Source organism: Pogona vitticeps, chromosome 3 (genome assembly GCF_051106095.1).
Source record: "Pogona vitticeps strain Pit_001003342236 chromosome 3, PviZW2.1, whole genome shotgun sequence".
Taxonomy (NCBI): Eukaryota; Metazoa; Chordata; class Lepidosauria; order Squamata; family Agamidae; genus Pogona; species Pogona vitticeps.
This window is the reverse complement of record NC_135785.1, coordinates 23,611,708-23,639,089: the sequence shown is the minus strand read 5'-3', so window position 1 is coordinate 23,639,089 and position 27,382 is coordinate 23,611,708. Positions and strand designations below refer to the sequence as shown.

Below are 27,382 nucleotides of genomic sequence, written 5' to 3'. Positions count from 1 at the left end.
TGCCCTTCTTTTGGCATCTTCAATCTTGGAGGAATGCTTGGTGAGGACTCAAGAGATAGCCCCACTGGTAGCTGCCCTCAGCACATGGAAAACCTTACGACATGAGTCTTGTTGTTGTTTAGTCATGTCCGACTCTTTGTGACCCCATGGACCAAAGCACGCCAGGTCCTCCTTCCACTGCCTGGTCAAAATCATGTTGGTCGCTTCGGTGACACAGTCCAACCATCTCGTCCTCTGTCATCCCCTTCTCCTCTTGCCTTCACACTTTCCCAAAATCAGGGTCTTTTCCAATGAGTCTTCTCTTCTCATGAGATGGCCAAAGTATTGGACCCTCAGCTTCAGGATCTGTCCTTCCAGTGAGCACTCAGGGTTGATTTCCTTCAAAATGGATAGGTTAGTTCTCTTTGCAGTCCAGGGGACTCTCAAGAGTCTCCTCCAGCAGCACAATTCAGAAGCATCAATTCTTTGACAGTCAGCCTTCTTTATGGTCCAGCTCTCACTTCCATACATCGCTACTGGAAAAACCATAGCTTTGACTATGCGGACCTTTTTCGGCAAGGTAATGTCTCTGCTTTTTAAGATGCTGTCTAGGTTTGTCACCACTTTCCTTCCAAGAAGCATGGTTGGCCCATTCACTGCTGCTTCACCAACAGAAAAATACCTTATTCTTCAGGCAGACATTTGGCAATTAGATGCACTGCAGAAAAATATATTCTTAAAAGCTGATAAAATAATGCATTTCTTTTTACAAAAAAAAATGTTTTGATATCTCAGTGGTTTCAGTTTTCTTTTTTTTAAATACTATTGGTAAATAGCAATTTAAAATTAAAATTAAAGGACAAGTTTAAAAAGACAATACTCCAATACTTTGGGTTCCAAAGGCTCCAATACTTTGGCCATTTCATGAGAAGAGAAGACTCCCTGGAAAAGACCCTGATGTTGGGAAAGTGTGAAGGCAGGAGAAGGGGACGACAGAGGATGAGATGGTTGCACACTGTCATCGAAGACACCAACATGAATTTGACCAAACTCTGGGAGGTCGTGGAAGACAGGAGGGCTTGGCGTGCTCTGGCCCATGGGGTCACGAAGAGTCAGACACGACTTAACGACTAAACAACAACAACAAAGACAAAAACATGGTGGCACCTTAAAGACTGTTATACTTTTTAATGCGAGCTTTCATGGGCAAGTTCACTTCCTTTAAATAATGCCTTGAATTAGTTGTCTCCTAATATTATAAGGTTAAAGTGCATTTTATTATTATATTTTATGTGCATATCTCCCTCCCCCATTTTGTAAGCCACTGTATTCAATCATTTATTTAATAATAAATGATTGAATCATCATCATTTTTTTCCACTAGATTTGGCCGAAGAGCACAGTGAACTAATTATCTGCTTGTGGAGCCAAAGTTTGGGGGTTCATCCAAACTCTCTGTATCCCAAAAACAACCAGCCTGTTTGGCCTTGGGAAAGCTGCACAGTCCCAGGATGCCCCCCCCCCAAAAAAAGAAGGGAATGATAAACCACTTCTGATTACCTTCTATCTAGAAAACCCTTAAAAGGGCTGCCATAAGTTTGAAATGATAACACACCTTTATTATTAGATTTGGAGAACCTGATATCCTTCTTAGCAATGCATCCTTGTTACAATTGAGAAATAACTATAGCATGGAATTGTAGAAGGCAGACACTTAACAGATCTTCCCTCATTGCTGTTAATGTACATTTATTCCATCTGTTGACAGATGGTTAATATTACTGCAAATTTTCCTCCTCCTATTTTGAATTCAGAATGTGTGGAATTCACCCTTCTAAAACCATTGAAGAAACAAAGATGTCATATAAAGAATTAAATACTACTTTAAGGCTAGATACTAGTACCTATTTTTAAATTTAATTTTTAAAAAGGCAGACCTTGTTATTGTAATTAGCCTCACTGTGATAGCTTTGCCGCTGTTTGTACAGGTCCCATGGTAATAAAGCACTCTTGAATAAAAAGGCAATTTTGGACCCAAGTATGTATCTCTAGGGCCCTTTTTTGTGCATGCTTATTGCCCAGATTCATAATGGTTGAGCTAATGCAATGTTTTAATTGCACTTGATTTTCTGTATGCATTGCAAGCCGTACCCACTGATGATTTTACACTTTGATTAAGCTGTCTGAAAATGCACTCATTTTATTTATAATCACATGGACCTAAACATCTGAAATGCTAAGTAAAATATTAGAGGGTATCCGGAAGACATTTACAGTATTTTACATACATATATTTTGTGGTGAGCTTTTTGTGGTTGCATGTGACCAAATTAAAGCACTTTCTGAGGTTGACTGGGTGTCTTAAACAAATCAAATCTTGAGATACAAACCTTCTCTGGTTTACTTACATATGTTCAATAGATATCAGCCATTTTGGCTTTATGTATCCTTCAGCTTTAGAGAAGAGCTTGGATTCAACAAGCTCTCTGGAAGCTCAGTAAACTTTCCCTTTTCAGGTGTTCAATGAAAGGGTAAATTTCAGCCTGCCAAAAGGGTTGATTTTAAACTTAACATGGAAGAGGTTTGCCATACCCCACCCCAGCTAAGTCTGGAGAACAGTCGCTACCCACGGGGGCTCTCCACATTGTCAGAAAATCTGAAAAATTAGGGTTCTTGATTGTGTGGCTATGCTCTCGTCTTCAGATTTAGTTCTCCCCACATGAGAGCAAGGACAAAAGTACCCTTCAAACATGAGTTAAGGTTAACCTATTGTAATGTTTTGTAGTACTTATTTCCCAGGACTTGCAGGTGTTCATCGTGCACGGAGACTGTTTGTTCCTGTGAAAATGAGCCAAGGCTGTTTCTCAGAACTGATAACCAAAACATTCCTTGCTAATGGCATACCAGCGTACCAGCCTGGGATGAGAGAAGGAGTTGTGAAAAGTTACAAGATGGGCGTGAAGTTGCGGACAAAGGACTGTATGGTGATTGGATACCATCTTTGATTTAAGTTATGGAAGAAGGAGGGGTTAAGCAAGTTGTTGGTGTGTGATCGTAAGTTGGAGAGGAGAAGATGGGGGACAGGTTTACAGCCTTCGATGATGGATTGGAGACTTAGCCATGGTAACTTAGAATAATATGCAATTAAGTAGTAAAAGGATTAGCTAGTAAGTATTTTATAGTTTTGTAGGAAAGGCTTGCAGTAACTTACTTAATGCCTAGGAGCTTTGCAGTTACTTTTATATTTTCTCTGTTTTACAACTTTTTACTCTTTTAAAATAAATGTTCTATATTTTACCCCAGTGTGATTCTTGGGGGCAAGGGTGAGGGTGCCTAAATGAAGTGCCTTAGCCACAAGGGCTTTATTTGCTATTTTTGGCTTTTGGGTCTCCTACCACAGTGGTCCCCAACCTTGGGCTTGCAGATGTTTTTGGACTTCAACTCCCAGAAATACTGGCCAGCAGAGGTGGTGGCAAAGGCTTCTGGGAGTTGTAGTTCAACAACATCTGGAGGCCCAATGTTGAGGACCACTGTCCTACTAGGTAAGGCTGGTGTGCAAGGACCAAAAAACACAGCTAAGATGGTTGTTGTGGTTTTTTTGGGCTCTTTGGCTGTGTTCTGAAGGTTGTTCTTCCTGACGTTTCGCCAATCTCTGTGGCCGGCATCTTCAGAGGACTGGAGTAGTTTTAAGTTCAAAATAGTGAGTAGAGTGGTGCCTCGCTTAACTATTGCCCCGCATTATGACAAAATCGCTGCACGACTATCTTTTTGTGATTGCAATTGTGATCGCAAAACGATGGTCTAAATGGGGGAATTCTGCTTAGCAATGATCGGTCCCCTGCTTTGGGAAATGATTTTCACTTTACGACGATCAAAAAAAGCTGATCATCAGGTTTTCAAAATGGCTACTGGGTGCTTAAAATGGCTCCCCGCTGTGTTTAGGGATGGATTCCTTGCTATACAGGCAGCGATAATGGCCGCCGTATGGAGGATCTTGTGTTTCAATTGGGTTTTTAATTTCGTTTTACGATGTTTTCGCTTAACGGCGATTTTCCTGGAACGGATTATCGTTGTTAAGCGAGGCACCACTGTAACTGGAAATCTAGGGTCAGAAGCTTGTCCATGGTTGCCTCACCCTGCCTAGGTTTCATAGGCGGTGGATGCTGGGAACTACAGTTTGGCTCCTTCCCCCAGTGGAATGCCTATTCTAAGGAGACAAGTTCCTGACACCTATTATTGAATGTCTGAATACAGTAACTCTAAATGAATTTGATCCAACTCTGGGAGGCAGTGAAAGACAGGAGGGCCTGGCGTGCTCTGGTCCATGGGGTCACGAAGAGTCGGACATGACTAAACGACTAAACAACAACAACAAAAAATGCAGTACCTTAGAGATAACAAGGAAGGAATAATGTTTATTTGTAACTTTGTTCCTTTTTAATGGCAAAGTGTTTATATATATGCTATTTTCTTCCTTTTTTATATTGATTTTTTAAAAGGAATTAATGCTTACTGGAAAAGAAACAAGTGATACAACCAGCAATAGAAGAAATCAGTAAAAAAATTGCATGAGTGGAATTAATGGAAGGAAAAATGAGTCAACCTTGCGGGTCTTTGTAATGAGTTCTATAAGAAATTATTTTTTAAAAATAGGCAAATCCAAAGGGAAAAAGAAAATAAATAAATAAAATAAAAAAGACAAAAACCTTGTTGCACCTTAAAGAGTAACCATTATAACCACTGTGAATATATTTAATGTGAATATATATATATAAAGGGTGTGCTTATATATATATATATAAAAGCACACCCTTTCCAAGTTCTGTTTGAGGCATGACCATGTATCTAAGTAGAACTTTTTAAAAGTTATTTTTCTAGATTAGAACTTGCCATATCTCCAAGACATCTGGTGGCTACCAGACTGAGGAAATCTGTTCCAGGACGAAGCAGAACTGTCCTTTGACAGGATAAATTTAAATTCATTCCTTTTTGTCTCCATTTGCATGTACACATTTGATTTAAGAGGGGCAGAGCGGCAGAGGCAAAGGGAGGGGAGAAATAACTTTCAGACAGAGACCTGCTGCAACGGTGAGAGTCTCAAAAAAACAGAGCCAAAACTGATGCTACCGTTTGTGCTTGCTTTGTTTCCTTGGCCTGGTAGCTGTTATTGTGCCTCAGGGGGGCTCCTCAAGCATTAGGGGAGGGGGGAATCACAGATATGTGTGAAGAAACAGAACATGGAGAGAGATCTTGGCACTGGGAAGTGACATATCAAGTGATTCTTACCTAAAGAGGATTAAAAGGACACCCACAGTGCAGACTGGCAATCTAATGTTACATTGATCATTAAAATTACTAATAAATAATCCTCAAAGGAAATAAGCAGCAATTGCTAGGGTTCAATTAATACTCCAAATTAGATCTACATAAACAGATCAGGCAATTAACTGTGCCTACAGCTTCATCTACACTGCTGTTTTCTTGCTTGCATCTTAAAATTTTGTTTAATTTTGTCTAATTATGCTAGGACCATGGGGAAAGGAAAGCAATTTCTGGCTTTTAATATGTTACTCAAATTGCAGCAATGCTCTTCTTTAACCTCAACAAGTAACCAAAGGAAGATTTTGCAAAATTGTTTTAAATGCAGTATTTTGATCTTTGAGACTGATCCTTTTCAAAGGATGTTTAGATCTTTTGTCATCATTCAGTGTAAACATTGCACTCATTTCACACACTAGCAAGGTTATGCTCAAAATCCTACAAGGTAGGCTTCGGCAGTATGTGGACCGAGAACTCCCAGAAGTACAAGCTGGATTTCGAAGGGGCAGAGGAACTCGAGACCCAATTGCTAACATGAGCTGGATTATGAAGAAAGCCAGAGAGTTCCAGAAAAACATCTATTTCTGTGTCATTGACTATGCAAAAGCCTTTGATTGTGTGGACCACAGCAAACTATGGCAAGTCCTTAAAGAAATGGAAGTGCCTGACCACCTTATCTATCTCCTGAGAAATCTATACATGGAACAGGAAGCAACAGTTAGAACTGGATATGGAACAACTGATTGGTTCAAAATTGGGAAAGGAGTAGGACAGGGCTGTATATTGTCTCCCTGCTTATTTAACTTATATGCAGAACATATCATGTGAAAGGCAGGACTGGAGGAATCCCAAGCCAGAATTAAGATTGCCAGAAGAAATATCAACAACCTCCGATATGCAGATGATACCACTCTGATGGCAGAAAGTGAGGAGGAATTAAAGAACCTCGTAATGAGGGTGAAAGCGGAGAGCGCAAAAAATGGCCTGAAACTCAACATAAAAAAAACCCTAAGATCATGGCCACGGGTCATATCACCTCCTGACAAATAGAAGGGAAAGTAATGGAGGCAGTGACAGATTTTACTTTCTTGGGCTCCATGATCACTGCAGATGGTTGCAGCAGCCACGAAATTAAGAGACACCTGCTTCTAGGGAGGAAAGCGATGACAAACCTCAACAGCATCTTAAAAAGCAGAGGAGGCCATTAATTCAGTGCACTCCAACTAGTAGTAAGAAAACATCCCATTAAAATTATTCTTGATTAGATATGAGCTAGTAACTATGAGTTATAGCAAGGCAAACAAGGCTGAAACTGTACAATTGAGGAAAAACAGAGCGAATCTTCAGAGACCCCCGGTATATCACAGGACACACAAGCTGTGAAATAAATTATATTTTGAGTCAGATTCTTCAGGAAGGGTATGAACACCCAGTACTGTGCTCCACAAAAGCTTCAGCATAGTAGCTGAATGTGTTCCTGGAAGCTTTGCAGCTAGTCAGCATATGAAAATATGAATGCTGAAAAACTTTTAACTCCTCATGTTTTTATCCAGTGTATGGTGAATTATATCTTTAAAAAGACATGGAGAGATTGTAGTGATATGATGCCAAGCAACATAAAGGAAGTCACACCCACAGCCTGAAAAACCCACAACAACCATCACACCCTTTTCTTTATCAGCTGGGTCTTAAACCCAACCTTAAAGTCTAAAAAGAACTTTTCCTCTGCAGAAATGCATAATTGTTTGTGCTTGGAGTTGTTAGACTTTGCTCAGAAGAGAAATGTAGAGATTTCTCTCATAAATAGGCCTTTTGCAAGCTCAAATAGATTTTGAAATACAGTACTCATTACATGTGCAGCTGCATATAACCCAAGTCCGTGATTTTTAATTTATAGTAATTTTCAGAGCCTGCTGTCCTTTTTAGTATATGCAGGCAAATTCTAAGAGTGCTATTGTGTCAGAAGATGCTGATCTAATGTCACATAGCAATTAGTTAAACAGTATGTGTAGGAACATTTTGAAGAAACATAGCCATAGTGCAACAGATTAGGGAATATTTCTTACATTGAGCACTGCTAGCACACAAAGGACAAATAATCATAAATTTATACAGGATTTGAAAACAATGGTTTTTGTTTTATTCCTCTGTCCTTCAAGGGTCTGTGGCTTTTTCTAATAGGATTGTTGTTGTTTAGTCGTTAAGTCGTGTCTGACTCTTCGTGACCCCATGGGCCAGAGCACACCATGCCCTCCTGTCTTCCACTGCCTCCTGGAATTGGGTCAAATTCATGTTGGTGTCTTCGATGACAGTGTGCAACCATCTCATCCTCTGACATCCCCTTCTCCTCTTGCCTTCACACTTTCCCAACATCAGGGTCTTTTCCAGAGAGTCTTCTCTTCTCATGAGATGGCCAAAGTATTGGAGCCTCAGCTACAGGATCTGTCCTTCCAGTGAGCACATAGGGTTGATTTCCTTCAAAATGGATAGGTTTGTTCTCTTTGCAGTCCAGAGGACTCTCAAGAGCCTCATTCAGCATCACAGTTCAAAAGTATCAGTTCTTTGGTGGTCAGCCTTCTTTATGGTCCAGCTCTCACTTCCATACATCACAACAGGAAAAACCATAGCTTTGACTATGTGGACCTTTGGCGGCAAGGGGATGTCTCTGCTTTTCAAGATGCTGTCGAGGTTTGTCATCGCTTTCCTCCCAAGAAGCAGGTGTCTTTTAATTTCGTGGCTGCTGTCACCATCTGCAGTAATCATGGAGACCAAGAAAGTAAAATCTGTCACTGCCTGCATATCTTCCCCCTCTATTTGCCAGGAGGTGATGGGACCAGTGGCCATGATCTAATAAGATAACAAATGTCTGTTTAATGGAATGGTATTAATATGTCTGTTGTATTGTATCTATCAGTGATAAGACCTCTGGAGGTCATTAATTCTTACTGTCACCATAACCAGGAAAGGACTTGGCAGTACATAACATAATTGTTTCTATGCTGCCTTGTAAATACTATTATCTAGAAAAGCAGATTTAAACAAATTAATAGAATAAATAAAATCCTGTGAGCCTCTGCAGCCTCATTGTGGTGTTGCCTTTAACCCTGGACTCTTTCCAGCAGAAGCTCTGGAAAATTCTACCAAGCTGCTAAGATTGCGTGTCTGCTGTGCAAGGGCCTGCCTAATGAAATACGAAGAGGGTTATCACCACAAGTTTGCCACCAAGTGATGAATTGGCTACACTAATTACAAATACAACAGTGGTGTTTAACAGTTGTGATTTGCTTAGGTGAGGGATAAAGCACAGTTCTCCAAGGGAGAGTGACAGCTTTAAGGCTGAAGTTCATGGCTGAACTGGGGTCTCTCAGACCTAGCCTAGCACTCTAATCACTCTGCCATGGTGGCTAGTTCAGTCATCACATCCTTCACTATATGCTGTGTCATATTCTGTGTTGCTACCAATGGGTTTCATCCAGCCTTTTAATCAGTTTTAACAATATTATACTGCTAATGCCATGTATACCATATTAAGTAAGCTACAGATCATTGCCTTATTTGTCTCCAAATATTATTCTTATTAATTGCAAATAAGAGTTGGGCAGCATCACTATCTGCATGCCATTTTGTATGATTTGTAAATCATTTGTACCATGGTTTAGTGCCTCCTAAGCAATTGGCTTGCATACAAGCAGACATGAAACCAAAGAAATTAGTTCCATACAAATGTCTTTGGGGAGTTTCTTTTAATTCCTTGCCTAGTATTAGTTGGATATTTTCATGAATATACTGACAGTTCAAACTAATGATGTTGTGCTACATCCTGTCACTTTTCCCAGTTCTTCCTATTTATGCACTTCTTTTCCATTTCACCTTGAATGATCCACTGTAATACTCCATAACTTCTCTAGTTATCATTAAGCCACTAAAGTATTCCAGCTTTCTGCATTTTATGATTTCTTGGTCTTTGTTTTAAAACTTCTTTGTTGATCACCCTCTTAGTCAAAGAAATTCCTAGTTTTGTGCAATAAATCTGCATTTCCACTGCTTCTTTCTCTTTTTTAAAAAATAGTTGTCTGTGTTAAAATGTACATTTCCATGACATAACAATAACATCAAGGATATATAGGACCATACAGTTTTCATCTTCAAAGTCTATTTTAAGGTTTGTTTTAAACTGTTTTTGCATATTACATTCTTTAACTTAAGGAAGCTACTTCAGGCTATTAAAAAACAATAGGTCAAACTATCGATTCAACCAAATTTCAAAGCACTTAATATTTATCAATAAATTCCTCATCTGGGATCTTTTTAACTGCATTTTTTTAACTGCTTGCTTTCTACTTAATATGAGTAACCTAATTATATAGGACACATCCAGACAGGCAAAGTTTGAACAGTCTGGTTCACACTTAAAAGGTTTGCATCATTACGGTGGTCTGTTTTAACTTTCATTTGAGCAATCCTTTCATTTTCACTGATCAGTGTTTTTTTCTTTCATGAGAAGGGTCTTGAGGTTCTTGGTTTACTCATGAGTGAGGTTTACCCATTTAATTTCATGAGGAAGGAGACAGCAATGGAGGACCATGATGGCACAGCAAGCTTGAAATGTGTGAGGAGAAAATGTTGGGATGAAGGCTGGGGAGAGGGAAGGAAAGCAACCCCCCTCCTTTTCCCACTTTCCTCCTCAGCCTGAGGCTCTTCTGGGGCTGTGCTGCCTTGTGGGGCAGAGCCCATGGAATCTCCATTTCTTCTGTGAGGCAGCAGTGAGGAAGCCGCCTCACAGTGGTGGGCTCTAAAACCTTGAGCAGCTCTCTCTCTCTCTCTCTCTCTCTCTCTCTGTGTGTGTGTGTGTGTGTGTGTGTGTGTGTGTGTGTGTGCGCGCGCGCGCGCTTAAGGAAATCCGTTCTCTAATCCACCTGTTGTTCCCAACAATCAATTTTATTTACTTTCCACATGTATTTTCCCCCCACAAGCAACCGCTAAGCCAAATATAATGGAAAGGGGGGGGGAGATGCTGTCATCTGCTGTTGAGTTTGGAGGGTGGGGCTGCCATAGCCCCCTTCCTAGCCTTTTCCCACAGCTGTCTTTCAACAGTGACTTACTTTATTTAACAGAGAGAAAGGGAGAGATTGAGAAAGTGACAGAGTGAAATAGCAGTCTATCTAGCACGTGGGATGGATTGCTTCAAGTCAGAACTACTATGAGGTCTGGTACACCGAGATTTTAAAAATAACTATTCCCTGATATATATGTCTAGATTAGTTACAACTGTGACATATTGTAACCAATGTTCCCTGTTTTCACTCTTCTTTCCAGTGCTAATGTAAGGATGAGGGAGTAGGAGATTTCTAACTCCATCCTCCAGCTTTACACTACCTTGTACTATGACCTGTAGACGTTGCTTTTACTTATATGTATTGTTGTTAGCCGACCAGAGTAGACCTTGGTCTTCATGGGCGGGGTATAAAATGAATGAATGAATGAATGAATGAATGAATGATACAGTTCCCATGGCAAAGGAAGATTTAGCTATATGCTGTTTCTCCAACCTCCCCAAAATACTCAGTGCACAATGTGTCTGGAAATACAAGTGGTTAAGAGAGTGAGCTATATGTCAAAACTTCGGTCAAGCTATTAACGTGTTTAAGCTTAGTTTTAATATCTGTGAATTCTTTCTGAGGGATGCTCAACTGGACTGCATTCTGCTGTGATTTCAGGGAAAAAATCCTACAAAGTTTAGTTTATTTAGGCTTAACTTGTTCCAGTCAATTTCATGGTTTGTCTTTATCTCTCTTTTTCTTCTTTTTTGAACTGTTTCAGTTGCCGTTTTATATTTGTTGCTGAATAGCGAAACAGAGTGTATGTGTGTAGACAATGTGACTTACAAGTTGTCTTACACTTCGTTGAGGGATAAAATACTACGGAGTAAATAAAAGTTTTTAAATGAAATAATGCTGATAGTGTTCCTGTTTTGAGTATGCAGAATGTTTCACAGCTGTTACCACAATAATCGTTACCCAATAATCGTTACCCAACCCAATACTGTTAGTATTGTTTGAGTTTGGGCTGTAAACATTTGCACAGTCATTCATCTACTTTGAAATTGCCTATCCAGATGGAGGGTTCCTCACACAGGCAGTAAGAAAGCATTATACTGCTATTCTTCCTTTTTATCGTTAATGGATTTCCACAGTATAAACAAATTCAGAAGAAGGAGGAGAGAAGGGTTGAGAGTGGAGGATGATGTTTTATGAAGTGGCCAGGGCACTGAGTAAAGAAGGGATGCCCCATCCCTGTGAACATTTTCTGGGCTGAATTGCTTCACATAAAGTGTAATGTCTCCATACTGAAGATAAAATCTGAGGTTGTGAGACCCAACTTCTTTCTGTCATTCGGTCTCAGCGCTCTGTCCAGGATGTGGGTTCTCTGCTGGTCTGCTTTTTCACCTCACACTGAATGGATTGTGGAGGCAAGATTTGTAAAGAATTTTAAGCACTGGGGAAGAGGTACATTTTAGATCCCGTGGCTACTCTTTTTATTGTAAAATGTATTGCCACAGTGCAGGTTCTTAAGGATTGTGGGGTTTGGATTCCTCCTTATCTGACTATCCATCTTTCAGCAGGCAGGTCGGCAGCTGGAATGAAGTGCCTCCTTCCAAGACAAATGAACAAGGCTCTTTCCTGTGACAGAGAAGTGGAAAAATGGTATTCACTTGGGAAAGCTGGGACATCCTTCCCTGCCAGAGAGCAATCAACCTTTTCTGCTTGAGCTCTAATTTCAGTTTCCGTGGGAGTCAGAAAAACAGCAAGAGAATCAGGGGCAAATTAGATTTGCAGTGTATGCACTGTCCTCCCATATCTTAAGATTCTTCTATAGTACAGACAGTGGACTGTTCCTACCCTTGTGTCTACAATTCATGTATTGAGAACCACATCTATCTTATACCTCCATGGATAGGATACAGAGCTTGAAAGTGTTATTTTGAAAAAATATAAAATATTATACTTGAGTAGGTCCAAAATACAGCAGCCAGATTGCTGACTGGAGCCGGTAACAGGGATTATATAACCTCCCTGTTACAGCATCTGCAATGGATGCTGATCCATTTCCGGGCTGAATTCAAAGTGTTGATTCCAACCCTATAAAACCCTAAACGGTTTGGGTCCAAGCTGTCTCAAGGATTGTATCTCTTTTTATGAGCCTGTTCAAATAATAACATCTCCAGGAGAGGCCTTTGTCTTGATCCTGCCACCTTCACAGGTGCATTTGATGGAAACATGAGAGAGGGCCTTCTCTGTTACTGCTCCCAGACTTTGGAACTCCCTCCCACAGTAAGCCATCTTTGCTGTCCTTCTGCAAGCAGGCAAAGACTTTTATTTATTTATTTATTTATTTATTTATTTATTTATTTATTTATTTATTTATTTATTCATTCATTTATTCATTCATTCATTCATTCATTCATTCATTCATTCATTCATTCATTCATTTATTTATTTATTTATTCATTTATTCATTTATTCATTTATTCATTTATTCATTCATTCATTCATTTATTTATTTATTTATTTATTTATTTATTTATTTATTTATTTATTTATTTATTTATTTATTTATACCCCACCCATCTAGACCAAAGGTCTACTGTATTTCTCTTCAGGCAAGCTTTCCTTGAGTGACTGACTGCCATTTTTGGTGTGTGTGGGGGGTTAATGGGTTTTTGTATCTTAGTGCTTTGAATGTGTTTTTGCGTTGCTTATCTTTGTTGTATTTGTTTGATCCTTTTTAGTATTTGTATATTGACTGTTGCTTGTCTTTTAATGATATAAGCCTCCTTGTGTCCTTTTAAGGAAAAAAGACAGGGTAAAAATACTGTATTTTAAATAAATGTAATTAATTAATTAATTTATTTATTTATTTATTTATTTATTTGATTTATATCCCGCCCATCTGATACATCTATACCACTCTGAGCGGCTTAATTGATTGATAATTCTAATCCCCATCACCGTTCATTATCATTGCTATTAGAATTTTTAATGGTTACTCTTAACCTGTTTCCCAAAAGTAACTAAAATATTCATTTTTAGTTAAAGTTTTATTGCAATCTGTGGTACGAAGCACATTATGTTCTTGTCCACTTCTTCAATACCCCAGAAAGACATGAGGCTGCAGAATGAGTACAGCATGAGCTATCACTTGGACCATGTTATCAACGTCCCTCCCACTACTTAGTTCGTCCAAATGTAGTAATTGTCAAAGCAATTTAAAAGTTACACATGTTCTGTAAAAGGAGCTAAGATAGCCTTCATTGAGTTAAAATTGTAATAGGATTTGATTATACTTTCGTTAAAGGAAAAATGAAACAATTACAAATATCCTGTTATTTATAGCTAGTTACTTTTATCCTCTTGTTGAATGTCTCCACATGATGAAGAACCTGGCATAGACAAGATTCAAATGTTGTGGAGCTTCACTACTACAGTATACAGATATTCATGAATTTCTGTGTGGAAATGGTGCAGCTTGTTTCCAGCTACTATCCATTTGTACAGATATTAGACAAACAGGATGACTCACAACGTTTTGCTTCTTGAGGCATGATAAGCATATGTGCCTCCTCACAATTACTAGTGTCACCACATCAGCAGGGCCCCATTCCCTGAGATTTTTATGTCACATGGGCTAGTCTCTGTGATGTCACAGGGTAGGGCAGAAAAAATTGGAAGAGGGCTTGAACTGTTGCTGAGTCATTCAATTGAGGACAAGAGTATGAGGTTAATAAATTCAGAATGTGGGTAAACTGTGGCTAATGTAACAAGGCAACCAAGAGCTAGGAGACATTGTTTTGGCAGCTGGGCAGGCCAAAAAATCTGCAAATCAATTATTACCATAACTACTAGGGTTTGCATCACACCCACCTGCACCACAGTTGATACACAGGCAGCTAAGACTCGTGTGAGGCTCACTGTTGTCCAACAGAGAACTTTTTTTAGACTCTGTGGAGCTGCTATGAGTTTTTACCACAAGAAGGCTGGCTGGCTGGCTGGCTGGCTGGCTGGCTGGCTGGCTTTATCTCTCTCTCTCTCTCTCTCTCTCTCTCTCTCTCTCTCTCTCTCTCTCTCTCTCTCTCTATCTATCTATCTATCTATCTATCTATTTAATTTGTCAAAAAAAACCCAATCTAGTTAATTGACTACTCTGGGCGGCTTGGTCCTGGCACCTTCACAGGTGCATTTGAAGGAAACATGAGAGAGGGCCTGGAATTGCTCCACACAGCTGTTGGATGCTTGTACTTGGGTCCATTGTCATGCTCCAGATGGGCCAACAGACTTAACTACATGCATCCACCACCTTTCTGCATACACTCTAACGTGTATCTTAACCAATGAAGCAGGTACCAGCTTGGAATGGGTGGGTAAGGGACTCCAAATTTTAATGTCCTGCCTTCTCCAATGAATCCACTATCCAACTTTCTTCTCCTCCAGGGCTATTCACCTTGAGATTTGTCTCCCTGCCTGGAGACATGTAGCAAATTCCTGAGACTTCAGCCAGAGCCCTAAGATTTGGCAGCCTAATACTCTTGGTAGGATGTGATTGGATAGGGCATCTTAAAAAGCTCTACCTATGCAATGGGAAAAAGTTTAGGGACCTACAGATCAATGGTCCCCAAAGTGGACCACCCTTTTTGTTTTGTTATCCTCAACTGGTACTTATTAACCCAACAACTCACTCTGAGACACTTCGTAAGAGAAAAAAATAATGACTGGTTACATGAACTGAGCTTAACTGATTCATAGCTGTATAACTAACTGACTACATGACTAACATTGCCAAGGGAGGAGAAGGTAGGAAATTCTGCTTCCAGTAGCTCAAACTGTGATCAGGTTATGATTTGTCTCACTGTTTGGTCCACTTTGGGGACAGGCTAGTTCTTTTTTTTCTTACTATTTGTGTATGTGTGTGTGTGACCACAAGACAGATGGACAATCGCAATGACTTTCACTACCTATACGTTTTTGGGTCACTGTCAGGGCTACTGTTTTCTTAATGTGGATAGGATTTGGCTCAAGCATATAATCACTGTCCAAAGCAAGTTGCTCACCTACTTCACTTACACCAACGCAGGATCCAAACATTTATCAATCAATTGAAAACTTCCTTCTGCTCCTCCCATAGAAAGTGAGACAGAAGAAGATAGAGTTCTCCACCTCGTTTTTTTAATTCTTATCATCATCGTTTAGTCATTTAGTCGTGTCCGACTCTTCGTGACCCCATGGACCAGAGCACGCCAGGCCCTCCTATCTTCCACTGCCTCCTGGAGTTGGGTCAGATTCATGTTGGTTGCTTCGATGACACTGTACAGCCATCTCATCCTCGGTCGTCCCCTTCTCCTCTTGCCGTCACACTTTCCTAACATCTTTTCCAAGGAGTCTTCTCGTCTCATGAGAGAATCCTTAATCCTTATAGTCCAACATTAAATTGGTTAATCAACAAACCAATTCAACGCTATATCAATTACATTTTTTTAAAAAAAATGTGGGTTTCCTCTACTTCTCCATGGGTAGGGAGACAGAAAAAAACAGAGAGAGAGGAATTTTTTTAAATTCTTTAAGGGGAGGAAGGGCTAAATAGGGTCTTTTTAGATATGGTGTGGTTTCCTGCCCTGGAACCAACCAGTCCTTGCATGTTGTAATGCTGATACAAGAATTGTGCCAAATGACATACTACCACTCAAAGCGATCCTGCTTAGCCTAATCCAACCTAGGACAATTTAGGTGTCTAATCATCCCCTCAGTTGAGTTAAAGTAGATCTGAATCCATATTATAGTAACCCTCCCCTGGACACCATATTTTAAATGGGCAAAATGTGCCTTTGGGAGGGTATCTATTTTATTCCTTCTATTCCATTACTGACTACAAAAGACCTAGATGATGCAGCAGTCCCCTGAGCATTTCCAGTTGAAGTATTTCCTCAGACATGCAGAGCTTTATTTATTCCTAAAGCAGTGTGGCAAAACAAATCTCTAAACCTATTGGGGACGTAGGACTTGGCAGTACACAGTAAGAGGGGCAAACAAGGCAGGAAATGGACATAAACTCATTCAGCTTTTATTAGGCACAAGGTGGAGTTTTCAGAAAGAGTGTCCAAGTGTTCTACCTAAGGGACCTTTTTGGACGCGTGTGTACTTTGGAAGAAGCTTTGAAGATACGAAGGTACCAGGGATATATTTATTTTATCTATCATTGGATGAGAATTGCTGAATAGCTCAGGGATTTAGATCTCTGAAGTGGGAAGTTCGATTCCCCATTGTGAGTCCTTCACAGGGGCTGGATTTGATGATCCATAGGGTCTCTTCCAGCTCTGTGGTCCCATCGTCATCATCATCATCATCATCATCATCATCATCATCATCATCATCATCATCATCATCATCATCATCATCATCATTATTATTATTATTATTATTATTATTATTATTATTATTATTATTATTATTATTATTATTATTATTATTATCCTTTCCAAACCCCACTTAAAGCTTCCTCCACTCAAAAGGGTTTCCCTTTGTTATCAAAGGTCTAAGAAGACAGCAGCTATTCTTGTCAGCATTATCTTTTCCAGTGAGTTATGTCACCTCATGGAAATAGCCTCAGTTTAGTCATTTTTGCTTCAAGTGAGAGTGCAGGCTTGACTTGGTCTAGCATCCACTTGTCTTTTTGTCAGGCCATAACATTCTCAAACACCACATTTCAAATGAATCAATTTTTTTTTCCTGTCAGCTTTCTTCATGGTAAAGGTTTCACAGATCTTGGTTCCCCTTCTATGCGTTCTATGAATGGGATTAAATTTGACTTATGTTTAAAAAGAACAAATACAATTAATTCTTAAAACAAACAAAGCTCTAGCAATTTAAAACAATTTTTAAAAACCAATTTAAAAAAGTCATCACCAACCCTGATAAAAGCTCCACTGGCAGCAAACAAAGACTTGTTAAATGCTGTATTTATTTACTACGGTCAGTGACCAGGAAGATAAAAATACATTATTTAGATATAAAACAAAGATATGTGGTTGCCCATGGAAGACACCAGAAAAGGAACAGCTGGAAATTTCCCTCAGTAAGGGATTCCCAGGTACTTGGAACGGAAAATCCTTTTCACACCCCCACTAGAATGCCTAATACAAATATTAGAAGTAACAGGGGCCATTTCCAAAAGCTTGCCTTCCTCCATGCTTGAAACCAAATTGGTGATATGGATGTTTTTGGTAGCCTTCATTGCCTTGTTAGACTTGCCTCATCATATTCCAAGTGACAAGAAACTAGTCAAATTCTCCTTATTTATTTTTTTCTGATGTTATTTCTCACAGCCTTATAAATATGCTTTCACCACAGTTGCTGCTCTGCATGATTCTATTTATGATGCCATTGAAATGACACTGAAATATTTCATGAGGGTTTAGTTCCTATACAAACCTTTCGGCCACCCTAAGATAATTTTATATCCAGAGTATGGCTGTCTTGTTGTTCTAAATGGCTTTCTTCTCCTAACAAACAGCACATTACTCCATCCATGAGAAGACTTGAGGGGACAAATTTGAGGTTTAATTATCTATTATTTCCTAAGTATGCATACTGCTTTGCCTGAGAAATTTTTTCAATTTAATTTAAAACTCACAAATTCATTTAAACCAACTGCAGCATACAAGATAAGCAGATGTATTACACAAGATTTTAATTCCATTAATAGCCCTTAGCCACATCATAAACCAGGAGTCTAGAGGTTAAATTGGTAGTTATAAGAACCTGAAGATAGAATTTCCCAGGGGTGCTTATTTACTTATATATTGCAATTTTGCAAATGATCATTCTGAGCTCAAAGTGCATCAGCATGTTAAAATTCTTCTCAAGCAGAAGGGGTTCTCTTTCACTTAAAGGAAGATGTAGACATAAACAAATTGGGCACATTTGCTTATCACAATGGTCCAGAGTTACACAGGGCTCCTGACTTACTGAGGACAAATCAGTGTGCTGGCTATCAATACCTGATCTCTGAAACTTGCAGCTGGAGTAGGTAAAGAGACAACCGTGGACTGTCACATGTGGTTTGTTTGGCATGATATGCAAATCTAGTGGTGTGGATTCTTACTCCTTCAACGATGTCCTGCTCCCAGGAGAGACAGTCCCAAGGCACATGTTGCAATATGTGGAGATCTGATAAAGAGCCAGATAAATCAGACTTGGGAGATCCAAAGCCACCAAAAACAATACGAATTTAGGCCAGCCAAGGTCAGCAGAAATTGCAGCCAAATGGGAAATGTCTAAGAAAGGAGACAAGCCATTCCAAACCGTGGCACACAGCTATTCAGCAACAGTGGGTCAAGATAAACAGAAGAAACACTGTCTCCAGTAGTCAGATAAAGAAGGTGAGGGAGATCATGAAAAATAAACTATGAGAGATGAATTGGAATGGTTACACTGGCACTCAGTTTTTTTATGTTTGCATCTGTTTTGATTTCTACATGGCGAGTTATGAATAGACTTTAATAGAAAATACTGTATATAGCTTTTTTTTTGGAGCTTTGAAGTTTTAATGAGGTATAATAAATGGGAAATGAGTTGTGCTGAGCCAAAGCATGAGGGAAGTCTGCTGTGCCCCGTCCTCAAGTGGTTTGTCTTGATACAACTCGCCTGTCTCTTTTAACCAATGGAATATATAGGAGCACTAGCTGGCTCCCGTCCTGACTTTATCACTGTGGCACATCGCAGCTAACCTTTTCTGAGAGAGAAAATGAGATGAGCTAAAGAAGGTCAAATCCACACAGAAAGGTTTCACTCGTCTTTGACCATAAACTGAAAGAAATTTACCAAGGTTTTTCATTTGTGCTTCTCACTCTTTGGAAATAACCTGCTACTAAATAATACCAAGCTGAGGTAATAAATAAAATGAAGGCCACTATATTCTCACCTTTTATTTCCCTTTTGTGCCCTGCTGTTCTTTTCTTTTCTTACGTATTTATGGTCTTCCAATAGTTGAGTTGGAACAGGATAGTACTTGTCATGATCCTAGGCTCCAAGGGGCATCATCATCTCAGAAGAGGACTTTGGGTCAGATGGCTCAGATGAGCCCCTTCCTGAACTTCCTGAGAAATGTTTTCTACCTCATCACGTGCACTTGGGGCCATAGGCATGTCTTGTCCCTTGACTACAGCCTCTTCAGACAGCTGGATGTAGTTCCAAGGCCAAAAAAGCTTAACATTATAGTTACAGTTCATAAGTTTATAAGAGGCCATACTCTTCTTACAAAAAACTTACAATTGCACTGTAAAATGAGTGGTGTTAAGGCTAAAATCCTATTCAGGTTGGTGTAATGTACCTAAGGTTATGGTTAGGCAGCCAGCATTGTGTAATGGATCACATGATTCACATTACAGTTGTGTGGATCAAACCACAGTTGTGCAGCTGAATGCACAGTTCATGACTGCATGGTTCACATTGCAGTTGCAGAATGAATAACACAGTTCACATCAAGATAATTATGTGACATTCCTGCAGAAATACTTTGGGCTATTACTTCCACCTGCCATTATTTTTTGTATCATTCCTGTAGCTTCACGTTCTGCAAGTATAGCTACACAACAGTATTTCAGCCTATCTCTTGTCATTTTAAAATTGCAACTTAATGGAATTATACCCTTGTTACTGCTAACTGAAATTATTTGGAGTTATGTATTATTTCCATTTAATTAGCTGGTTGTTTCTGAGCACATGGTTTTGATTAAATAAGGATCAGTACTCAAAGAATTCATTTTGTCTTAATTTTTTAATTGTTATTATGTTTAAAAACCAAAATCCTGTTGTGTGGCACCTTCCTACCCGAATCATCCGTCACCGCCAGCAGGCATGGCTGGGGGGGGTCTGACGCCGAGAGAGGCTCGGAAGAAAAAAACTAGAAACCAGGCCTTCTCGGCAGTGGCCCATCGGCTATGGAACGCCCTTCCTACAGAAATTCAGCTGGCACCCTCGCTGGGTGTTTTTAATAGACAGTTAAAAACTTGGCTATTTAAGCAAGACTTCCCTCCAGTCAGCTAAGTCTTTTATTTTTATTTTTCCCATCTTATCCCATTGGCAATACTTTCCTAAATTAATTGTATTAACTAATATATCAATTGTATTTTTATGATTATCTGTATTTTATATTGTCTTATTTTATGCTGTTGGCCACCCCGAGCAGACCTGGTCTAGTGGGGTGGGATATAAATTTAATAAATAAATAAATAAAATAAATTCCTCCACAACAAGAACAAAGGCTACCTTTTGTGATTTCAGAGTACATGCAACCTTGTTGCATTGTGTATGTGCTGTGTGTACCCCAAAGTCACAAAAGGAAGCCTTTAATCAGCGGTACTCTGACACTTACATTATTATTTCATTCATGTTGCATAGGCAGAACTGTGCAACACGATTTCAGCTCTTTATTGAAATCTTGTTCTGTAACATGTCCATGTAAGGCTTATTTTGTCATCAGCAAGAGTTGTTGTTCAGAAACTAAACCTTTCCTAAGTCTGTCTCAAGACTCCTCTTGCTCCTGTGTAATCCATTCCATCCTCGGGAAGCTGTGGAAGCTGTGAGATAGAAGGAAGAAGTCTTTAATTAACTAAATCACCGCTGGAAAGAGGACTTCCCCAGCAATGGGGATTTTCAGTAAATAGAGACTTCCTTGTCCTGTGCAGCAGCGCCCATGGCTTTTCAGTGATGAAAGAGATTATGTGGGAGCTGTGGGAGCCTTGGAACAGAAGTAAGAAATGTTTAATTTCTGAAAAATAGCCTCCATTGATGGCACCATCAGCCTTACTGGGGGGCTTAAGATATGGAAACAAATTTCAGCCAATGTATTTAATAACTTTTTAGCATCGGCAGAACTAAACTAGTTGGATCAGACGATATAAGTAATGATATAAGCTGGAATTTAGTGGTTTTCAGCTAGCTATTTATTTTTAGGAGCACTAAGGAGCCCCAGATCACTGAAATCATATTTAAATAGGCATAGATCCTAGGTGGGTAACACATGATTCATGCACTACATGCTGCCCCCAAAGGCCATTTCTGCAGTCCCCAAAACATGCCATAGAAATTCACTGACCGACCACTAAAATCCCTTTAAAACAAGTGTTTCCTGCTTATTTTAAATGTTGAAATGATTATATTAATCATTAAAATTAAATTTTAATGGTTTCCTCCACCTCCAGTTTGCTGCCATAGTTCAGTGGTTCACTTTTTCACCAGATTTTGACAGCGCACATGGGGGGGGAGTGCAGCAGATTTTGGAGGGAGGAGAACAGGAATTGGACTGCCCTTAGAATTAATTGTCTTTCACTTCTGAGGAACAGCAATACTCCAAACTGTGTGAAAAGATACTCCAGGCCAGATATCACAAGCAGCAGGCCTGTATACATGAGGGTTGTTGTTTTTCCTTTTGCCTCTCACTTTCTGAAACTATTTTCTGTCCATTATTTATGCACATAGTTAGCCAAGAAAGAATTTTAATCAGCAGTTTTGCCTCTCTCTTTTTGGCATTATTTTTAACATGCTAGACTTCTTTTTCTGGTTCCTCACCAAGGGAACCTTTGCAAGACTTCATTTACTTGTGTACTGAAATGGGAAAGGAGCCCATTTTACAGTTCCCGCAGAAGGTGCTCAGCAGGGAACCCTGTGATTTTTCTTGACGAGAGGTACAGATCAAAGAGGCTGCCAAACTAGGGAAATGCTACTGTTGGAATATAGAATGGAATATAGAAATCACATAGAAGACTTACGAAGCCTACTGATTGCATTCTAGAGTTCCTTTCAGAAGTTCACTGACAGTGTTTGAGACATCCTGTGCTTTCCTAGGATTAGATTGGAGTAGATTGGTGTGGATTAGAACTGCCGTTAGAACTTCTACTGCATCCCCAACTCCCCAATTTGCCTTCATCAAAAGGAACAATATTTTTGAAATTCAAAACTGGCAACCCTACAATGTTACTCCCCAATGAAAATTTAAACAGGGTGTATTTAAAAATACCTTGATGATAGAACATTACAAAACTATATGTAGAATATGGGTTTAACAAAATAATATTTATATTTATTTATTGGTTATATTTGTAACTTGCCTTTTCTACAACGTGCTGGAGACAACATACATTTTTTTCTTCACTGTTCCCTCCCCCTTTCACAACATACCTGTGAGGTATGTCAGGCTTAAGCTTGTGCAGTGAATTTAATGCTCAATAGGGACTCGAACCTGCATCTGCCAAGTGCTTGTCCAGCTTTGTAACCACTATGCCACTAGTCCATATTACAAGGCTGAGCAGATAAAATTGAGGATGGTGTGGTGGAAGAATCATCTGGGACAAATAATAGGATACAAATGCAAGAAATACAATATTGAAAGTACAGCATAGCAATTCTGGATCAAAGAACAGAAATAACAAGATTGCCATGCTGGTCCCAACCATGTTTATACCAATTTGTAGTCCTAACATTTTCAGTAACTATAAACTATTAGATTTCCCTCAATCTTCTAGGCATCCTCTTTCATTTACTATAAGAGCAGGATAGCTCTTATAGTAAATGAAAGCCCAAGTTTCTGTCATTGCAAGGGGATTTTTCTTACAGTCAAAACAAAGCAATTAATGGCATTAATGGCATTGAAAGCTGCAGAAAAGATAGATTTTTACCTCTACACATTTTGGACAGGGTCTGCTGAACACTGTCTATGATGTTTCTTGTGGATTCTGCTGCCAATAAAAAGAAGACAGTTGTCATAGGTCTTGGCAAATACTTCAAGGGCTGCTCTTCTGACATGGTTTGAAAAACTGGACTGTCTTCAGAGTAGCAGCATTTTCACTTAATATGCAAGCTTGAATATTTGTATTTCCCAACCTTTTGTAATGCTCCCTGCCAGCCAGCCCATAGTTTTTGTACAGTGCAGCTGTAATACAATGAGAACTAGAGATTAAACCTATCAGAAGCTGTGCTGCATCAAGTCTGAAGAACGTTTGTCCCTCCCGGTATTTTAAATTAGTTCCCCTTATAACTGACCATGCTGGCTGGAGCTGCTTAGTGTTGAAGTCTAGAAAATGTGCTAGACAACATTCCCCACAGTTGATTCTTGTTGTTCCCATAACCCCCAAAGTTATCCTATTGTCTCCACACCCCTTTTTCTGGATCTTAAACTTTTTCCAGAAGCTATGTTGGCTGGGAGATTCTGGACATTGTAGTCAAGAAAAACAACTGTTCCAAATCTTCTGGATCTACTTGCCTTCATCAAAAGGAACAAAATTTTTGAAATTCCAAACTGGCAACCCTACAGTGTTACATTACATTAACCTATTTAATCTCTAAGGAGATTTTTAGCTATTTTTATATTTTTAGGGTGATAGTAATGGATCAACATATTTTATGTATTTATGATTTATTTGTATTTCTGATATTGGTCACTGACTATAATAAAGTTTGCCCATCTAAGGTGCCACATATCCTTCCATGCTTTTGCTGTTATGAGAAAAAATTGTCCCTGTTTGGATGTGTTTATGATTTGTGAATGCACATGATTTTGTAGCAGATGCAATTACAAAGACACACCTGGGGTCCTTCTTGCTCAAAGGTATCAATTTCAGTGTGAGGATAATTATACATGGAGCATAACGTGTCAGTGAGCTGAGGTTCAGCATATGCATTGTTCATAAAACGTATATCATATACCCAGGTAAACAATGTAGAATCAGCTGTAGCTCTCCAAATTGTAACGAAAGTTCAAGGTGACCCATTTCATTAGTTCTTCTCTATATGGGACTGAAATTGAATTTAGCCAAATGTTCACAAGTTACAGAGTTAGTAAGGAAAGCTAGGGAACAAATCTAAGATCAGTCCAAGAGGCCCTTCTGAAGGTGCCATCTCTGAAAGAGGTGAGGGGGTGGCATGTCAAAATAGGGACTTCTTGGCTGTTACCCCCCAACTTTGGAATACCCTCCCTATAGAGATCCGCTTGGCTCCAACACTTTTGGCTTTTCGGCGCCAGGAAAAGACCTTTCTGTTTAGCCAGCATTTTAATTAAATAGTATTCTTTAGCTGGCCATATGAGCAGCATGATTTATTAATATTAATGTTTTAATGATTGTTTTAAATATATTATTATAATATTGTCTGTTTTTAATGGTTTTAATGTTTTTGAAGTTTTAATATTGTTGTACGCTGCTCAGAGACCACTGGTAAAGGCGTGGCTAAAAAAATCTTGTAAATAAATAAATAAACAAACAAACAAACATTCTTAAATTGACAGTACTCTTGATGAACCTACCCCCCCCAAAAAAAACTCCAACAAAGTAATTAAAACATTGAGATCTCAAGCATTCCATTCAATATATGGCACTGTGAATCAGATTGTGGCTGAAATTATGCAATTTTAGATATGTCTGTTGTAGTTTTGGTCCTTGAAGTTAAAATATGCATAAAGGCCCCTCCCAGAAGTATTGTGAGGAAAAAGAAGTTTATTTCTCTTTTTTAAAATTCTGACTTTTTCCTTCTTTTCAGAATTATATTCATAATGGATTTAACATCTGCTCTATAAAACCACATCCAGAAGAAATAATTTCTTTCCATGTTTCACATTTCCAATTACAAATTACAGCATGGAGGCTTCAAAAATATCATTGTTTGTTAGGTGCTTTTCAGCTGAATGCTTCTTGTGCAGGTATGTTGAGAGAACTCCTTTGAGTTTAGGCATTTTCCTGCTAGACCTCATTCTAATGTAATCTCGGGAGTGTAATAGACAATCAGGGCTTGATTTATTTTATCCATTACTGTGCAGGGGCCAAGAAAAATGTTTGCTAGCTCATGTAAACTTTGCAAATGGAAAAAGATGAATCTTCTGTGGCTCTTTAAGATTTTATCTCCTGGTAATATTCAACACTGAAAATTCATTTTTATTTAACTATATTAAAGGTGTTTTCAGCTTGGCCATGGAAGACAATTTTAAGAACAACAAGAAAAAACCCTGAACAACAAAGTTCAAACGGATGCAATTTGCATTTAATGGCAGAAAGAGAGTTGGACTCATTAAAACGATGTCTGCTTTATTTCTTTACCCTGCATTAATCTTTTTGTCACCTTTAGCAAAGCACATACAACTGAAGCACCATTCTTAGATTCAAGGATAATTACTGCACATCAAGTCTCTATAAATTGTCCTTACATTTTCATTTTTGAGCAAAATTTACCATCTTTGTTGTAAGCAAATGGGGCTGAAATAAGAGCTTCCTGATTTGTATTTTTTTTCACCCTGTAGACACTCATTCAAGACTGCAAGACAAAGGTGCAAACCGTCTATATTTAAGATTACTCTGTAGCTGTCTCTAACTAGAATGTCTACTGACTTCTATTTGCTGAAATGGCCCAGCTTAATGTTTATGATTCAGGCCTCGTCCTTTGGCTTCAGGGTGGGGGGACAAACCAATAAATATAAAAAAGAATTATTACATTAAATAGCTAGTTCTTCAAGATGAAAATTTTAAAAAATCACAAAAGAAGAAGAGAAAATAAAATGTTTTTAATTGGTTTTTTTAAAATACCCAGCAAAGAGGCAGATTATTCCAGAGGCGAGGAGCCACCGCCAAGAAGGCCCGGTTTCTTGTTTTTTCCTTCCGGGCCTCCCTCGGCGTCAGGCTCCTCAGCCTCACCTCCTGACTTGCTCGAGTGATACGGGCAGAACATGGTGGGAGTAGGCATTCCGCCAAGTATTGAGGCCCTAAACTGTTTAGGGCTTTATACGTAAGCATCAAGACTTTGAAGTCAATGAGGAACTGAACGGGCAGCCAGTGCAATGCGGCCAGAATAGGAGAAATATGATGGTATTTTCTCGCTCCACTAAGGAGTCTGGCTGTCGCATTCTGTACCACTTGGAGTTTCCGCATCAACTTCAAAGGTAGCCCCACCTAGAGTGCATTACAGTGGTCTAATCTTGAGATTACGAGCGCATATACCAAGGTAGTGAGCGCCCCCATATCGAGATAGGGTCACAGCCGAGCTATCCGCCAGAGATGGAAAAAGGCGGTATGGACCACCAACACCACCTGAGTCTCCATGGTGAGCGTGGGGTCCAGATGGATCCCCAAACTGCAAACCCCATTCTTTGCGGCTAGGGTCACCCCCCAAAATGAGCCGGAGTCACCCACACTGCCAACAGAGGGGGCACCCACCCTCAGGACCTCCGTCTAGTCTGGGTTCAGCCTCAGCCCATTTTTCTGCATCCATTACAGTACAGCCCCCAGGTAATGCTGAAGGGACAGAATAGCATCTGTCAGTTTAAATCGGTTTAAAATCATTTGATAAGTCACATAGTTTTGAGTTGGTATGTGGATCATCTTGTGAAAAACTTTGAGCCATTTTAAAATCAGTTCAGGAGGCTAAATGGGCTTTTGGAATTGTTGGATATGAAGCTTTATCCTCTACTCACCTCCACGCTGGCTGCCTCTCACAGCTCCTAGCTGCTGCTATGTTATTTTTTTAAAAAAATGGTTACAATCTGGCATAGCACTAGCTCAGTACAACAGATAAGGGGAAAAACACAGATTTATCCCTGTAGCCCAGCACATGAGCACAGAGATGGACAAACAGACTGGAGTTGGAGAAGGAGAAGAAAGGACAGAACCAGCATCAGAGACTGGCCAGAGGGAAGGCACACCAGTGAGTGGCAAAGAGAAATTAACCAAACAAATTGACAAGATTAGCAGCTTCTACCTTTGAGTTGGAGGGAGCACTTTTCCCCACCCAGTCTTTCTCTGTTTGCTGGCTCTCTTTTCATATCAGATTGCAAGGTTTTCCTGTAGCCCCAGATCCATGACCTGGGCATCGATTCCTAAACAAACCACACAGACACAATTTACACAAACAAAGGCATCAACATGTGCCAAAATAATTCAAAATTAATTGGTTTCACAAATGATTTCAAACAAATTACCCTCTTGTGGCTGAATAAAATACCTGCTTTTTCCAGGCAAAAAACCCTCACATACTTCCCAGACAAAAAAACAAACAAA

General features: G+C 39.4%; 1 protein-coding gene and 1 long non-coding RNA gene across 3 annotated transcripts in view; both read left to right on the top strand.

Annotated features, from left to right (window-relative positions):
* The window catches only part of SCHIP1 (schwannomin interacting protein 1), a 525,056-nt gene that overhangs the window by 254,060 nt on the left and 243,614 nt on the right, over positions 1-27,382 (top strand). The window lies entirely within an intron of this gene.
* LOC140706049 (uncharacterized) lies at positions 299-27,382 on the top strand. The gene is made up of 3 exons (XR_012085755.2): positions 299-3,102; positions 24,879-25,038; positions 25,290-27,382. It is a non-coding gene; the product is annotated as an uncharacterized LOC140706049 (long non-coding RNA).